This window comes from Triticum dicoccoides, chromosome 5A (genome assembly GCF_002162155.2).
Source record: "Triticum dicoccoides isolate Atlit2015 ecotype Zavitan chromosome 5A, WEW_v2.0, whole genome shotgun sequence".
Taxonomy (NCBI): Eukaryota; Viridiplantae; Streptophyta; class Magnoliopsida; order Poales; family Poaceae; genus Triticum; species Triticum dicoccoides.
Genome location: NC_041388.1, coordinates 31,422,929 through 31,441,963, shown reverse-complemented (window position 1 = coordinate 31,441,963; position 19,035 = coordinate 31,422,929).

Here is a 19,035-nt window from a genome sequence, read left to right as displayed (position 1 = left end):
CGGGAGGGGTTTTAGTAGGCCCGAGGTATCGGATTCGTACGTTTCGCGTGTCCGGACTCCCGCAAACCTTCCCCACTTTTATCTTCGTTTTGCAGGAGAAAACGTGTCTGAACCGACTCGTGGACCGATACAGGGCGGCATTGGATGGCTTCCATGGTCATGAAATATTTTTTTCATCCAAGTACATGCAGTATTCATTCCATCATACTCCCTCCATTCCATAATATAGTGCGCCCGTGCTTCCCGAGATCTAAGTTTGACCATAAATTTAACCAACAAGACCGACTGCGGCGGGAGCAAAAATTATGTCACTGAAATCGCTAAAAATTATATCACTGATATTGTGGAATGGAGGGAGTATTACAGTTTACTAAGTCCATCTCCAATACGGACCCTCAAACCACCCGCATTCATTCAGACCGTGTTTTGTCATCCAATGTGGGCTTGTCTCCGTATGCTGGTGGTCCAGGCGTCTTTTCCCCATAAACCAGAAACAACCCATCGGGGGAGGGGTGGGAGGGGGGTCCCGCGCCATTTCCTGCCCAAAGCGGTCAATGTTGCATTCATGCCGACCCAGAGCAGACGTGACCTCTCACTGGAGCCGACATTGAAGCGTGCACCGTCCAAGAGCCTCGCACGTTGCACGTGTCTTTGCTCCGCATTGAAATATCATCCGTCCATCCGCCTACATCTTTTAAACCAGTGGTCTACCGAGGGACCTACTTTGGTGCACCAAGTGACATACATCCGTCCGCATGCTGGCCCACATTAAACACCTCGCATTGGCATCCACCTGCTATTTAAGCATGGTCAAGTGTCGGGCAACAGCTGCACCGCACTCTGCTCTACATCTCGTCTTTGCAGCACGCGCTATGGCCTTGAGCACCAGAGCCCTATGAAACAGCCTCTCCAGCGAGTAGGAGAAGGAACTCTTCAGCATTGCAGCCGGCTGGATGGCAAGCCGAGCCAGCTGGGTAGAGGCTGGCTTGCCGGCAAGCTCTCCGGAGCCGGCACCACCACCATCGCCATTCCAGACCGGCATCACCATGGGTCGTCTAGCCTGTCCAGGCTGTCCTATGCCGCCACCCATCAAATCCGCCGCAAGCGATGGTGGTGCCGCGTCCGGCATGCAGAGAAAAAAGCCATGCTCATGGAGATTGACACGGCGGTGGAGGAATTTTATTGGGGCACCAAAGACAACGTCACCAACTCCGCATCGGTTGCGCCCCGCCGCCGCGATGATGAAGTTGGCACGTTTGCGGCCGCCGGTGACAGCGAGAAAAAGTAGACCATGGGAGAGCCTCCCTCGCTTGGGTCCTAGGAAGGACACCGCCATCGTCTTGTCGGGTTACACAGCCGGCGACTTACCCGTTTCGTGGGGGCGTAGGCCATGGGACCGTCTCCCCTACCCAAAAACCAACCACTGATCTGGTCTTCCCGGAAGCGAAGGCTATTCTACCCCTCCTGTTGAAGCATTTAGCTCCGGGGTTGACGATGGTCAGGTGAGCTTGTTGGCGGACATGGGGAAGACATGTCGTGGGAAACGGGCTCTGCCATGGCTAGCGACCTAGCCTAGTCTGTTAGAGTTTAGTTGAAATATGTCTGAAATGTAAATGTTTTTGGTTCGGTTTATATGGAATACATCTGGTTTGCATGAATTCTGCCCGGATTGTTGAGATCTGCGTTGAAATGTATGCAAGCAGGGTTGAATGTCCGGCTCCCGCAATAATGTCTGTGGACTGTTCCCCACTTGCCCGTGAACTGATATGGTGTCCGGTTTGGGGCAGCGTTGGAGATGTCCTAAGTAATCTTTAAAAAACAAGTAATTGTGTGAACATGAATGTGTGCAAAAATTACATGTGTAGTTTTGGCCTCTTCAAAACATAGTAAATACATTTTTGATATAAATGATATTGTGTTCTCCTGAAGCCCCACGCGGATACTCTACTAGGAATAATGTTGGGGAGAACCAGTGTACTTGAGACTTGATATGTATGCGTCATGAGATATTCTGAAGCACAGAAGATAGGAAGACAAGTCTCGTGTGTACCAGTACTTCTGTGTCAGACGTGTGTAACCCCAAACGGTCCTGGAGAGCATATCTTTCTTTTCTGTTTTTCTTTTGAAATTTTCAACGGAGGGAGAGCATATCAGAACACAACGGAGTTAATGAGTGATGCTTTGCACTTGCACTATAAATAGAAAGACTGTTCATTCCACAAACCATTTTTTTTTCTTCTTTTTTTTGAGGGGAAGAATGAGATTTCATTCATTCAACTATATCAAAACAGTTCACATAGTCTAAGGCAAGGCAAGCAAATCTTGGTAGGACATGTCCCAGCCACCGCTCTCCAAAGTCGGCACCACCGCTATCGCGGGTCTAGGTTGACATCACCATGGGCCATCCCAGCCCGTCCAAGTTGTCCTATGCCGCCACCCACCAAATCCCCCGCGAGCGATGGCGGCACCGCATCAAATAGGCTGAGAAAGAAGCCATGTCATGAAGGTTGATGCGATGATGGAAGAATTTAACTGGGGCACCAAAGACGACGTCACCAACTCCATGTTGGTTGTGCCCCACCACCACGATGACGAAGCCGGCACGTCTGCAGCCACCGCTGGCAATGAGGAAAAGTAGACCATGGGAGACCGCCGCCACTTGGGTCCCAGAAAGGTCAACGCCACCGTCTTGCCGGGTTACACAACCGGTGACTTGCCAGCTTCGCTGGGTCGTATGCGACCGTCTTCCCCAGCTCAAAAACCAACCATTGATCTGGTCTTCCCAGAGGCGGAGGCTATTCTTTCCCTCCCGCTGAAGCATTTAGGTCCGGGACTGACGACGGTCTGGTGAGCTTGTTGGCGGACATGGGAAAGACGTTTCGTGGAAACAGGCTCTGCCACGTTCCGCGAAAGACTCGGTTAGAATAGCCTAGCCTAATTCGCTATAGTTTAGTTGAAATATGTCCGAAATGTAAATGTTTTTGTTCGGTTTATACGAAAAACAACTGGTTTGCATGAATTTCATCCGGTTTGTTGAAATCCGCTTTGAAATGTATGCAGACAGGGTTGAATGTTCGCCTCCCGCATAAATGTCCATGAACTGTTCCACACCAGCCCATGAGTGATGCTTTGCACTTGCACTACAAACAGAAAGACTGTTCATTCCACAAATCATTTTTCTTTTCATCTTTTTTTACGGGGAGAACGAGATTTCATTCATTCAACTATATCAAAACAGTTCACATAGTCTAAGGCAAGGCAAGCAGATCCTGGTAAGACATGCCCCAGCCAGAATGCTAGTCCTGGCCAAAGCTTGAAACAAAGTCGAAGATCTTCAAACTCCATTTATCTCAGTTCTCAGGGTAAATACGCCACAATCTCGACTTCTACCACTTACAAATTGTCAGATTCCAAAATTAAATTACTGAAGCATTATGTGGGTCGTTATGGACTGAGGGAGTGTTTGTTTCCAGGGACTTTTTTGTGTAGGGACTAGAAAAAGTCTCTTTTAAAGACTTTTTACCAAACGGGAGGGACTTTTTAGGGACTGAACTAGGCATTTGAAACTAAATGAAGAAGACTCTCAAGGAGAGTCTTTTGGGGACTTTTTGGGACTTTTCCAACAATGCCCCTTCATGGACCCATTGGCCCGCCACTCCATGGTGTTGTTTGAGTGTTATTTTTCTATATACTAGGGGCAACATGGTCATTTAATAACCTCTAGGAAGGGACTAGGGACTTTTTAGTCTCTGAAAACAAATAGGAAGGGACTTTTTAGGGACTAGGGACTTTTTAATTGGGACTAGAAAAAGTCCTAGGACTAGAGAACCAAACACCACCTGAATGCAACCCATACACACGCGTCAATGCCTCCTCTTCTTCAGTGCCCGACTGCCTGTACATCTTGGCACCGCGCGGCATAGTGCCCAAACTACATTGCTCACGTGGTCCTCCATTTCATTCCAAGAAGAAAATTTGCCATGTCCTTTGCCATGTGCAAGAAGAACACACCTTAGATGCCAGCCTCTCCACAAAATCATGAGAACCAGTCCTCTTCTGTCCTGGCAAATTCTTGAAAAAAAACAGCAAGAGCCAATCCGGTCCAGATTACTGGAACTAGCTCTACGGAAGCAAAGCTCTGGGATTTTCACATTTTGCTTCTCAAAGCTTTGGCTTTAAGAGCATCTACAGCAACACATAGCAAATTCAGACCCTCAAACGCCTGTGGACAATCCTGCGGGCACTGACCGGGCACATCTCATATTCAACATTTCATCGCTAGACAATAGGAGCATAGTTCATCGAAGTTCAACGGCGGACAGTACAAATCCATACTACAAACTACTTAAAATATAGATAACATATAAATAGAGGGAAGGGCGGAGGAAATCACCATTTCCTTGCTGGCCCCTTCCTCATACCACACTTCTGGACCAGAGGATGGTGGACACTACTAGAAAAACGGCTATAGCTAATATGGACATTAATGACGCATCATGTATGTGATGCGCCACTGCTATATAGCAGTGGCTATATAGCAGTGGCGCACCAAATACAGGTACGCCATTATTGATATATTACTAATTGCGCACCTGGTGTGTGGTGCGCCATTACTATTTTTGCAAAAAAAATTGTTAGCAGTGGCGCACCAAGGGATAGTGCGTCATTACTAGTTAACATAGTAATGGCGCACATGTACAAAATGCGTCATTACTATGTGTATGACTGGGTCAAACCTTGGTCAAACTTAGTTGACGCACTTTGCATAAGTGCGCCATTACTATGTCAAACTTAGTAATGGCGCACCTACACAAAGTGCGCCATTACTAAGTTTGACCAAAAGTCATACACATAGTAATGGCGCACTTTGTGAAGGTGCGCCATTACTAACTTTCTTTGCCCCCCTCCCTGACCGCCTTTTCAGTTTTTTTTAAAAGAAAATGATGGAAATGTCAAAAAAATAAAAGAAAATAAATTTCCCATGTGATATGTGGTCTAGTTGTTGGGAAAATTTACAAATATGAATTTCGACTTTATTTGCAAAATCTCTCTGGAATTTAGTAAAATGGACATAACTTTTGCATACGAACTCGGATTAAAAAGTTTTTTTATGAAAAATTATCTACTCAAAAAGTTACATCCGAATTCAACCGGGAGGGGACCCCATTGAAGATTTTCAGAATCCCCCAAAACCTAACAGAACGAAAGATACGGGGCTTTTAAGATCTAGAGGGGTGGAAATGGAAAAAGTTTCAAACTTAGTAATGGCGCACCATTTGCTAGGTGCACCACTAGTAACAGAAAAAAATTGGTTTCGGTTTTTTTGGAATTTTTTTTCAAAATATGATACTTAATATGACCGGGAAGTTTGAAATATTTTTTCAAAATTTCATCACACTCATGAACATGAACAAAGTCCTAGACATCAACAAGGTTTAATAGGATTGATATGATAGATATATCAACAAGTGCTTGTTAAGTGAGATGGTGCTGGGGTTGGATAGAACTACGAAGTTAAGCGTGCTCGGGCTAAAGTAGTGTGAGGATGGGTGACCTTCTGGGAAGTTTGATCACAAAGTATGATTTGACTTCAGATTAAGCATATTAACCCAAGATTAAGCCATAGTGATAGTAATGGCGCACCAAATGTGTGCCATTACTATTTGTTACTAGTGGCGTGGTAATAGTGGCGCACCTATAGTGCGTCATTAATGGCAAAAAATAGATGCGCCACTAATAGGCCTTTTTCTAGTAGTGGGAGGTGGGCGGTGTACCTAAAGGAGTGGAGCAGAGGTGCCAGAGCTGCACGCCGGGCGGGAAGGGTCGGCGGCGTTGCCGGTGCTACGTCGACGGGCGTTGGGGAACAACATCCGTCGATGTCGGCGCCGCCTTACTTGAGAAGCGACCTCCTCAAGACGATGCGGAGGGCCACTGATACGTCTTCATCGTATCTACTTTTCCAAACTCTTTCGCCTCTTGTTTTGGACTCTAATTTGCATGATTTGAATGGAACTAACCTGGACTGACAATGTTTTCAGCAGAATTGCTATGGTGTTATTTTTGTGCAGAAATAAAAGTTCTCGGATTGACCTGAAGATTTACGAGGAATTTTTGTGGAATATATAAAAAATACTGGCACAAGAAGTTACCATAGGGGGTCCACCCATAGGCCACAAGCCTTGGGGTCCCCCCCGGGGTCGCGCCTAGCAGGCTTGTGGGCCCCCTAGACCTCCTCCAACCCTAACTCCAACTCTATAAGTACCTACTCAGGGAGAAAAAATCAGAGAGAAGGATTCATCGTGTTTTACGATACGGAGCCGCCGTCTCCTCCTGTTCTTCATCAAGAGATCTGGAGTCTGTGTTCGAGGCTCCGGTGAGGGTGGTTCGTCGCCATCATCATCACCAACCTTCCTCCTTCACCAATTTCATGATGCTCACCACCGTGCGTGAGTAATTCCATCATAGGCTTGCTGGACGGTGATGGGTTGGATGAGATTTATCATGTAATCGAGTTAGTTTTGTTAGGGTTTGATCCCTAGTACTGATACGTCTCCGTCATATCTACTTTTCCAAACACTTTTGCCCTTATTTTGGACTCTAACTTGCATGATTTGAATGGAACTAACCAGGACTGACGCTGTTTTCAGCAGAATTACAATGGTGTTATTTATGTGCAGAAACAAACGTTCTCGGAATGACCTGAAACTTCACAGAGCAACTTTTTGGAAAATATAAAAAATACCAACAAAAGATGAAGGCCAGGGGGGCCACCACCTGTCCACGAGGGTGGGGGCGCGCCCCCCTACCTCGTGGGCCCCTGGTGCCTCTCCGACTCCAACTCCAACTCTATATGTTGTGTTTCGGGGAGAAAAAAAATCAAGGAGAAGAATTCATCGTGTTTTACGATACGGAGCCGCCGCCAAGCCCTAAAACCTCTCGGGAGGGCTGATCTGGAGTCCGTTCAGGGCTCCGGAGAGGGGAATCCGTCGCCATCGTCATCATCAACCATCCTCCATCACCAATTTCATGATGCTCACCGCCATGCGTGAGTAATTCCATCATAGGCTTGCTGGACGGTGATGGTTTGGATGGGATCTATCATGTAATCGAGTTAGTTTTGTTAGGGTTTGATCCCTAGTATCCACTATGTTCTGAGATTGATGTTGCTATGACTTTGGTATGCTTAATGCTTGTCACTAGGGCCCGAGTGCCATGATTTCAGATCTGAACCTATTATGTTTTCATCAATATATGAGTGTTCTTGATCCTATCTTGCAAGTCTATAGTCACCTATTATGTGTTATGATCCATTAACCCCGAAGTGACAATAATCGGGATACTTACCGGTGATGACCGTAGTTTGAGGAGTTCATGTATTCACTATGTGTTAATACTTTGTTCCGGTACTCTATTAAAAGGAGGCCTTAATATCCCTTAGTTTTCGTAAGGACCCCGCTGCCACGGGACGGTAGGACAAAAGATGTCATGCAAGTTCTTTTCCATAAGCACGTATGACTATGTTCGGAATACTTGCCTACATTATATCAATGAACTGGAGCTAGTTCTGTGTCACCCTATGTTATGACTGTTACATGATGAACCGCATCCGGCATAATTCTCCATCACCGATCCATTGCCTACGAGCTTTCCATACATTGTTCTTCGCTTATTTACTTCCCCATTGCTATTGCTATCATCACTACAAAATACCAAAAACATTACTTTTACTACTGTTACCTTTTGTTACCGTTACCACTACTATCATATTACTTTGCTACTAAACACTTTGTTGCAGATACTAAGTTTCCAGGTGTGGTTGAATTGACAACTCAGCTGCTAATACTTGAGAGTATTCTTTGGCTCCCTTGTGTCGAATCAATAAATTTGGGTTGAATACTTTACCCTCGAAAACTGTTGCGATCCCCTATACTTGTGGGTTATCAAGACTATTTTTTGGTGCCGTTGCCGGGGAGCATAGCTCTATTCTTTGAGTCACTTGGGATTTATATCTGCTTATCATTATGAAGAACTTGAAAGATCCAAGAACCAAGATTTATCCCTCAACTACGAGGGGAGGTAAGGAACTGCCATCTAGCTCTGCACTTGATTCACCTTCTGTTTTGAGTAAGCTTGCTCCACCTAAAACTGCTTCTGCTATTCGTTCTGATATGCCGCATGTTATTGATGATGCTACTTCTGCTATACATGATACTTATGATGAAACTACTTCTATGCTTGATACTACCGTGCCACTTGGTGAATTTCTTGATGAACAAGTTGCTATGGCTAGAGAGATTGAAAATATTGAATCTGATAATACTGATGAAAGTGACGATGAAGAATCACTTGTTATTCCTGAGGGTTATGTTTTTGATCAAGAAGTCTCTTTAGCTATTTTAGCTTGCAAAGATAGATATGAACTTAAGAGGTTATTAGCTAAATGGAATAAACAATCTCTAAATGCTAGAATGAATCCTGACCCTGCTTTTGCTACTTCACCTATCTGTGTTACCGATAATGATTATGAATTCTCTATTGATCCTGATATAATTACTTTGGTTGAATCTGATCCTTTTCATGGTTATGAATCTGAAACTGTTGTGACACATCTTACTAAATTAAATGATATAGCCACCCTGATGAGAGAACTCGTTACTTTTATATCCTTAAAATATTTCCGTTCTCATTAAAGGGTGATGCTAAGTTATGGTTTAATTCTCTTAATCCTGGTTGTGTGCGTAGTCCCCGGGATATGATTTATTACTTCTCTGCTAAATATTTCCCTGCTCATAAGAAACAAGCTGCTTTAAGGGATATATATAATTTTGTGCAAATTAAAGAAGAGAGTCTCCCACAAGCTTGGGGGAGGCTTCTCCAATTACTAAATGCTTTGCCTGATCATCCTCTTAAGAAAAATGAAATACTTGATATCTTTTATAATGGACTAACCGATGCTTCCAGAGATTACCTGGATAGTTGTGTTGGTTCTGTTTTCAGGGAAAGAACACCGGATGAGGCTGAAATTCTATTGAATAATATGTTGACAAATGAAAATAATTGGACACCTCCGGAGCCAATTCCTGAGCCTATTCCTAAACCAACTCCGAAGAAGAGGGGTATTCTATTTCCCAGTCCTGAAGACATGCAAGAGGCAAAGAAATCTATGAAAGAAAAAGGTATTAAAGCTGAAGATGTTAAGAATTTACCTCCTATTGAAGAAATACACAGTCTTAATTTACCGCATGTTGAAGAAACATATGATCTTGATCCATCACCTATTGAAGAAACTCATGGTACCCAACACAGGTAGTACAGGTAAATTCTCTCTATAGATACGATAAAGCTGAAATCCCATTTACTAAGTTTGCTAGACCATGCTTACATGAGTTCGATAAATTTATGGCTAAGCAAGAAGACTTTAATGCTTATTTTGGTAGACAATTGAAATACAATTAAAATATGCTTGAACACTTGGGTGATTATATGGCTAATGTCAAAGGTGAACTTAAACTTATTAGTAAACATGCTTCTATGGTTACCACTCAAGTAGAACAAGTACTTAAAGCTCAAAATGATTTGCTCAATGAATTGAATAGTAAGGATAATGATAATGATGTTAGAGTGGCTACTAGAACTGGTAGAATGTCTCAGGAACCTTTGTATCCTGAAGGCCACCCTAAGAGAATTGAGCAAGATTCTCAGAGAAATAATATAGATGCACCTAGTCCCTCTAAAAGGAAGAAAAACAAAAATGATAGGACTTTGCATGCTTCTAGTGAACCCGTTACTGAAACACCTGAGAATCCAAATGATATTTCTATTTCTGATCTGAAACTCAATCTGGTAATGAACCTGAAACTAGTAATAATGTTAATGATAATGTTCATGATGATGCTCAACCTAGTAATGATAATGATGTAGAAATTGAACCTGTTGTTGATCTTGATAACCCACAATCAAATCAACGTTATGATAAGAAAGACTTTGTTGCTAGGAAACATGGTAAAGAAAGAGAACCATGGGTTCAGAAACCCATGCCTTTTCCTCCCAAACCATCCAAGAAAAAGGATGATGAGGATTTTGAGCGCTTTGCTGAAATGATTAGACCTATCTTTTTGCGTATGCGATTAATCGATATGCTTAAAATGAATCCTTATGCTAAGTACATGAAAGAAATTGTTACAAATAAAAGAAAGATACCGAAAGCTGAAATTTCCACCATGCTTGCTAATTATACTTTTAAGGGTGGAATACCAAAGAAACTTGGAGATCCAGGAGTACCCACTATACCATGCTCCATTAAAAGAAACTATGTTAAAACTGCTTTATGTGATCTTGGAGCCGGTGTTAGTGTTATGCCTCTCTCTTTATATCGTAGACTTGATTTGAATAAGTTGACACCTACTGAAATATCTTTGCAAATGGCTGATAAATCAACTGCTATACCTGTCGGTATTTGTGAGGATGTGCCTGTTGTAGTTGCAAACGTTACTATTTTAACGGACTTTGTTATTCTTGATATTCCCGAGGACGATAGTATGTCTATTATTCTTGGAAGACCCTTGTTGAATACTGCAGGGGCTGTTATTGATTGCACTAAAGGCAATGTCACTTTTCATGTTAATGGTAATGATCATACAGTACACTTTCCGAGGAAACAACCTCAAGTCCACGGTATCAACTCTATTGGAAAGATTCCATCGATTATTTGGAGGTTTTGAATTTCCTCTTCCTACTATCAAGAAGAAATATGATATTCTTATTATTGGGGATGTGCATATCCCCGTTTAGGTAACATAGTGTTATTTGAAATTTCTCCGGTTCCATGTTATTCGGAATGAGTTCGTTAACAAGACTTGATCAACCTTGTTAGTGGATTCCTTTTGATGAGCATGAGATGGATGAAACTAGAAAAGCACAACCTTCTATACCCCACTTTTACTTTCCGTTATTTATATTAAATAAAATAAAAATAAATATTTTTCTGTCTGTTATCTGATTATCCGTGCAATATAAAAATACCCCGAAAATAAAAGTTCTCCAAATGCCCTGAAATTTAAATATGATTTTTTCTAGAATATTTGGCACTGAGAACACGGCAGGGGGGTCAACCACCTGCCCACGAGGGTGGAGGGCGCGCCCTACCCCCTGGGTGTGCCCTCCTGCCTCGTGGGCCCACGGTGGCCCTCCTCCACTTATCCTTTCACCCACACACTCCTTCTTCCTCCCCCAAACACGAATATCCAGCTCAAACCCGAGTCCAAGCTCATTTTGCTACCATTTTTTATCTCCTTGCTCAAAGCACCTCTCACAAAACTGCTTGGGGAGATTGTTCCTTGGTATGTGACTCCTCCATTGGTCCAATTAGTTTTTGTTCTAGTGCTTTATTCATTGCAAATTTTTGCTACCTAGGTGACCATGTTCTTGAGCTTGCATGTCAAATTTATATGGTTCCAAGTAGTTTTGATGCATAATATAGGCTCTGGGCACTTGTAGGAGTAGTTGCTATCAATATTATTGAGTTTGGTTTACTTTTATTTTGAAGTTACTAAAAAATTCAGAATTTTTCGAAGGAAGAAATATGCTTAGGAAAATGTTCCAAGGTGGTTCTTCAAGGAAACAAGGACCCAGCCTTGCAATGCGTGATGCTGATGATAGGCCACCAAGAGACGCTCCAGTGCGTCCTTGTGAATGGCCTTCTAAGGACTTTATGGATCGAGCAGGAATTAAGGAAGAATTTAACGCATATTTGCGTAACGCTGATCTTGTAAGCTTCGAGGAAGAGAAGTGCAGTCAGTATCACAATCTCACTAGTACCTTTGTGAGGAGGTTTGAATTTTCATCTTCACGTAATTCTCCAACTGTCCTGCTTGATCTTTATGAAAATTCTTATACTATGGACTTAGAGGATTTTACCACTGCTTGCAAACTTCCACAATGGGGTAGTATAAGGGATCCTCGCAAATCTGAATTTAGAGATTTTCTTGCTAGCATAACTGTGGGAGAATCTAGGGATATAACACAAGCTACCATAGGGAGCATTCACTTTCCTGCTATACATGATTTTGCTCTCTTCATAGGTAGATGCATTAATGGTAAAGATGAAGCATGTCACATGTGTGTCCCTGACCTCAGTATTCTTAGGAGTGTTGTGTTAGGAGATAAATCTTATAATTTGGGAGCCATTGTTGCACGTAGGTTGCATCTTAATAGATTTAATGGAGATTTCTTTGGAGGAATGTATGCAACCCACATAGCTAATTTTCTTGGTGTAGCCATACGCGAAGATGATATTGAATTACCACCTGCTTACCTAGACTTCAATGCTATGGTTCAACACCAGTTTGTCGAGAGGAATGAATCACCTCTCCAGTATCGACTAAACTTTGACAGACGTCGTGCTGTCCATATTACTCTCCCTGCTCCTGCCTTCTTTGATCATCAGGCAAAAGGAAGATATACTATTACCAGAGAGGAGGCAGATGAGTACGAGAGGAGAGCGGAGGCCGCTCGTCGCCACGCTGCAGCTCAGCAGGCGATAGCCGCTGCATCTCAGTACGACCCCAACTACTATTATGGATATCCGCCAGGCCAGCCGTGGCCATAGACCAACTTAGGCCAAAAACCTAAGCTTGGGGGAGTACGTATTTCCCACCGACATTACATTTATGTTCACACACTTATTGCTAGATGTCGGTGCTCATACTTTTTCATTGTATCATCCATGCTAGTTTATTTTTCTTTTTATGCATTCTTCTTGTGTGTTTAATAAACCTTAAGAAAAACAAAAAAAATTAGTTGTAGCTTTTAGCTAGTTTTAATTTCCATGCTTGTAGTAGTAATTAAAAAGAAAACCCAAAAATATTTCTTGTTCTTCTTTTACTTGTTGGGAGCTCTCCCGTGTAAATAGTTTTATTTCTTTTCTTTTCTTTGGGGGTCGATAGGAGAAGACCATAATTAAATTGTTGAAGTGGCTCTTATATGCATTATTGTTGATCTGACAAAAGAGCCCATATTGCCTTGTCTTCTCTTGTTTATTGAAAGCTTAGTCCAATGCATGTGCACTATTATTATTATTATTCACATCGTTCGGTCATGCAAGTGAAAGGCAATTATAACGATATATGAAGGACTGACTGAGATGAGAAAAGCTGGTATGAACTCGACCTCTTTTGTTTTTGTAAATATGATTAGTTCATCGTTCCTGATTCAGCCTATTATGAATAAACATGTTTGCAATGACAACTGGAGATCATAGTTCCTTGTGCCATGCTTGATTAGCTATGAGTTATAATGGTTTACCTTGCGTGCCAACATGCTATTGAAATGGTTATGATGTGGTATGATAGGGTGGTATCCTCCTCTGAATGATTTAAGTGACTTGACTTTTGGCACATGTTCACGCATGTAGTTGAAACAAAAATCAACATAGCCTTCACGATATTTATGTTCATGGTGGATTATATCCTACTCATGCTTGCATTTGGTGTTGATTAATTTTAATGCATGTTCATGACTGTTGTCGCTCTCTAGCTGGTCGCTTCCTAGTCTTTTGCTAGACTTCACCTGTACTAAGCGGGAATACTGCTTGTGCATCCAATCCCTTAAATCTCAAAGTTATTCCACATGAGTCCACTATACCTACCTATATACGGTATCTACTTGCCGTTCCAAGTAAATTTGTATGTGCCAAACTCTAAACCTTCAAATAAATATCTTGTTTTGTATGCTCGAATAGCTCATGTATCAACTAGGGTTGTCTATATCTTCCATGTTAGGCGGGTTATACAAGAGGAGTGGACTCCGCTCCTTACTCACGAGATAAATGGCTGGTCACCAGGATGCCCAGTCCATACTTTATGCAAACTAAATCAAAATAATTGCAAACAAAACTCCCCCTGGGACTCTTGTTAGTTGGAGGCACTCGTTGTTTTGAGCAAGGCATGGGTTGATGCTTGTTGGTGGAAGGGGGAGTATAAACTTTACCATTCTGTTTGGGAACCGCCTATAATGTGTGTAGCATGGAAGATATCGCCATCTCTTGGTTGTTATGTTGACAATGAAAGTATACTGCTCAAAATATTATTCACCTCTGTTTCAAAACCAAGTTCTGGCACCTCTACAAATCCCTGCTTCCCTCTACGAAGGGCCTATCTATTTACTTTTATGCTGAGTCATCATCCTCTTATTAAAAAGCACCAGTTGGAGAGCACCGCTGTCATTTGCATTCATTAATGTTAGTTTACATTGAGTATGACTTGACTGGATCTCTTTTACCATGAATTACAATGTCTAGTCAGTCCTTGGTCTTTAAAGGTGCTCTGCATTTATGTTTTGCGGTCTCAGAAAGGGCTAGCGAGATACCACCTTGTTATATCATATTATGTTTGTTTTGAGAAAGTGTTGTCATCCGAGATTTATTATTATTGCTCGCTAGTTGATTATGCCATTGATATGAGTAAACTTGAGACCTAAGCATTATTGTGAATGTGGTTAGTTATAATCTTTGCTGAAAACTTGAATGCTGGCTTTACATATTTACAACAACAAGAGCAAACAGAGTTTATAAAAGTTTTTTTTATCACTTTCAGTTTGTCAACTGAATTGCTTGAGGACAAGCAAAGGTTTAAGCTTGGGGGAGTTGATACGTCTCCGTCATATCTACTTTTCCAAACACTTTTGCCCTTGTTTTGAACTCTAACTTGCATGATTTGAATGGAACTAACCCGGACTGACACTGTTTTCAGCAGAATTACCATGGTGTTATTTATGTGCAGAAACAAACGTTCCCCGAATGACCTGAAACTTCACGGAGCAACTTTTTGGAAAATATAAAAAATACCTGCAAAAGATGAAGGCCAGGGGGCCCACCACCTGTCCACGAGGGTGGGGGCGCGCCCCCCTACCTCGTGGCCCCCCTGGCGCCTCTTCGACTCCAACTCCAACTCTATATATTGTGTTTCGGGGAGAGAAAAATCAAGGGGAAGAATTCATTGCGTTTTACGATACGGAGCCGCTGCCAAGCCCTAAAACCTCTCGGGAGGGCTGATCTGGAGTCCGTTCGGGGCTCCGGAGAGGGGAATCCGTCGCTGTCATCATCATCAACCATCCTCCATCACCAATTTCATGATGCTCACCGCCGTGCGTGAGTAATTCTATCGTAGGCTTGTTGGACGGTGATGGGTTGGATGGGATCTATCATGTAATCGAGATAGTTTTGTTAGGGTTTGATCCCTAGTATCCACTATGTTCTGAGATTGATGTTGCTATGACTTTGCTATGCTTAATGCTTGTCACTAGGGCCCGAGTGCCATGATTTCAGATCTGAACCTATTATGTTTTCATCAATATATGAGTGTTCTTGATCCTATCTTGCAAGTCTATAGTCACCTATTATGTGTTATGATCCGTTAACCCCGAAGTGACAATAATCGGGATACTTACCGGTGATGACCGTAGTTTGAGGAGTTCATGTATTCACTGTGTGTTAATGCTTTGTTCTAGTACTCTATTAAAAGGATGCCTTAATATCCCTTAGTTTCCGTAAGGACCCCGCTGCCACGGGAGGGTAGGACAAAAGATGTCATGCAAGTTCTTTTCCATAAGAACGTATGACTATGTTCGGAATACATGCCTACATTATATCAATGAACTGGAGCTAGTTCTGTGTCACCCTAGGTTATGACTTGTAACACCCTCGATGCGACTATAGCTCCCACGTGTCGAGGCATGACTTAGAGATATAATCGCATTGAAGGCATATGTCGCAAGTTAGGCAATCTTCACAACATCCCATGTAATATGATAATAAAAAGGGAGATAACATAGTTGGCTTACACTCACCACGTCAATCAAGTACATAAATAACATTACATCATCCAAACACTCATGGCCCGACTACGGCGCCAAAATAAAAGAGAACCCAACATGCGACACGGTCCCAATCACCCCCAACTGGGCACCACTACTGATCATCGGGAAAGGAAACATAGTATCATTGAGAGTCTTCGTCGAACTCCCACTTGAGCTCATACGCATCTCCTGGAGCGGAATCATCAGGCCCTGCATCTGGTGTAATAGTAATCTGTGAGCCACAGGGACTCAGCAATCTCGCACCCTCGCGATCAAGACTATTTAAGCTTATAGGTAAGGCAAGGCAAAATATGAGTGGAGCTGCAGCAAGCGACTAGCAAGTAAGGTGGCTAACTTATTCACAAAGGAGAGCGAGAAGAGGAGGCAAAGCGCGAGCGAGAGACTAGAGAGCAACCTGCGCAAACATTACTCCAACACCGTGTCCACTTCCCGGACTCCGCCGAGAAGAGGCCATCACGGTAACACACTCGGTTGATTCATTTTAATTAAGTTAAGGTTCAAGTTATCTACAACCGGACATTAACAAATTCCCATCTGCCCATAACCGCGGGCACGGCTTTCGAAAGTTCAATCCCTGCAGGGGAGTCCCAACTTAGCCCATGACAAGCTCTCACGGTCAACGAAGGAATAGACCTCCTCCCAAGACGTTCCGATCAGACTCGATATCTCTGTAACTCAAGACACTTCGATAGGTTAAAACAAGACCAGCAACACCGCCCGAATGTGCCGACAAATCCCGATAGGAGCTGCACATATCTCTTTCTCAGGGCACACTCAGATAAGCAATCCGTACAACTAAAACCAGCCCTCGAGTTTCCCCGAGGTGGCGCTGCAAGGGGCTCTAGTTTGGACCAACACTCAGAGGAGCACTGGCCCGGGGGGGTTAAAATAAGATGACCCTTGAGTCTACAGAGCCCAAGGGAAAGAAAAGGCTAGGTGGCAAATGGTAAGACCAAAGTTGGGCATTGCTGGAAAAGCTTTACTCAAGGCGAACTATCAAGGGGTTCCCATTATAACCCAACCGCGTAAGGAACACAAAATCCGGGAACATAACACCGATATGACGGAAACTAGGGTGGCAAGAGTGGAACAAAACACTAGGCGAGAGGCCAAGCCTTCCACCCTTTACCAAGTATATAGATGCATTAAGATAACATGGCAACATAATGATATCCCAACAAGTAAATAAAAGATGTTCCAACAAGGAACGGCCTCCAATCTTCACCTGCAACTAGCAACGCTATAAGAGGGGCTGAGCAAAGCGGTAACATAGCCAATCAACGGTTTGCTAGGACAATGGTGGGTTAGAGGTTTGACATGGCAATTTGGGAGGCTTGCAAGCAAGTGGTAGGCATCGTAGCATTGGCATAGCAAAAGAGCGAGCAAACTAGCATAGCAAAGATAGTAGTGATTTCGAGGGTATGATCATCTTGCCTGCACAGTTGTCAGAGTTGACTGGATCCTCAAAAGCAAACTCAACAGGCTCCTTGTTAGCGAACTCGTCTCTCGGCTCTACCCAAACAAGACAAACAAACAACAAGGACACAATCAACCACGTACAAACTCAATCAACACGATGCAAAGATGATATGCTATGCGGGATGCGATGCGGGATGCCAAATGCAAGATATGACAGGAAATGCATGAACCTGGCCTCAACTTGGAATTCCAAGGGTGCCACTAGAAATATGAGATGAAATCGCTTGAAAACGATATAAAGAACGCCAAAATCGGAGTTACGGTTTGGAAATGGCAAGCGATTCAAAAATGACACCGGTCTGCGATTTACAGCAAGTAGGCATCTAAATGCAACGAAATAAACATGCTACAGCTCCCAAACATGACAACAAAATACATGGCAGGGAAGCATTCAAGATGCTTAACAAAAGTCTAGCGCGGAGCTACGGCCAATTCATCGATTAACAGGTTCAAACAAGCATGGCAAAAACGCAAATGGTAAAACAGATCTCAGACTTAGTGAAATTAACACTTGTATGGAATTTCAGATCATATAGCCCTCTTCGGAGCAACAAAACAACATGCTACAGGACCTGAACATGACAAAGAAAGACATGGCATGGAGCTACTCAACAAGCTTAACAAAAGTCCCTTAGTGACCTTGAGCCAAAAGGGATCACAAAATATACTAACAAGCACACGAACATGGCAAAAACATAATCAGTTTTCAGACTTAGTGAAAAGTGGGACATGCTGAAACATAACTCACGAAGGCATGTTTACGAGCTCGATGCACTCACCATGGTACAAGTCATGGCAAGACAAGCATACAGCCATGAAGAAGGCACAAAACACAAGCTATACATGGCAAGAACAATAGCATAGCATGCACGGATCAACTACAATAACATCGGCAAAATCGCAAACAAGTTGACGATCTGCCCAGATTTGCAACGAAGCAAAAGTATAGCTCGATTGACTCAAGCTAGGGTGCTCCATAATTGCAAACAAAGACATGGATGGATAGAGCACTACAATATTAACAAAACTCCCTTACTGATCATCCTCAAAAGAGGCACTGATCACTATGAAACAACATGAACATCTGGCATCGTGAGATAAACAATCCCAGGACTTAGTGAAATCTCTAAGTCCCTGAAAACAGAATTAGCAAGTGTACCACTTTGCAAGCTTGCACAAGACACCACATACATCCTAAAAATACATGGGTTGCACCTCTGAAAAGATGACAAAACCCTTAACAAAACATATGAAGAACTCACGGGCATAGCATGCACACATTAATCATGGCAAAAATGACAAAAGTGCTAAACGGAGTAGCAGATCTGACAATTAACTCAAGTAGCCCTCTTCTAACAGCATTTCGGGCATCAAGATGAGCTTAAATGAAAATGATGCAATGGAATGAAATGATGTACTCTCTGAGATGAACATTTTGATATGCTATATACCCAAATCGGAGCTACGGATGCAAAGTTACGGAGCCGCGAACAGGAGCATATGAAGTAAAAATTCTGGGACTTAGCAAAAAAACGACCTAGGGTTAGGATTTCAGATCTGAGATCCGGGCACGGATTACGAAGTTCATCGGGGATCCCACCGGAGCTGACCCGGAGCTCGCCGGAGTGGGTTCGCCGGACGGGGAAGAGGGGAGGCGAGGCCGGGGCGGCTCCGGCCGGCGCG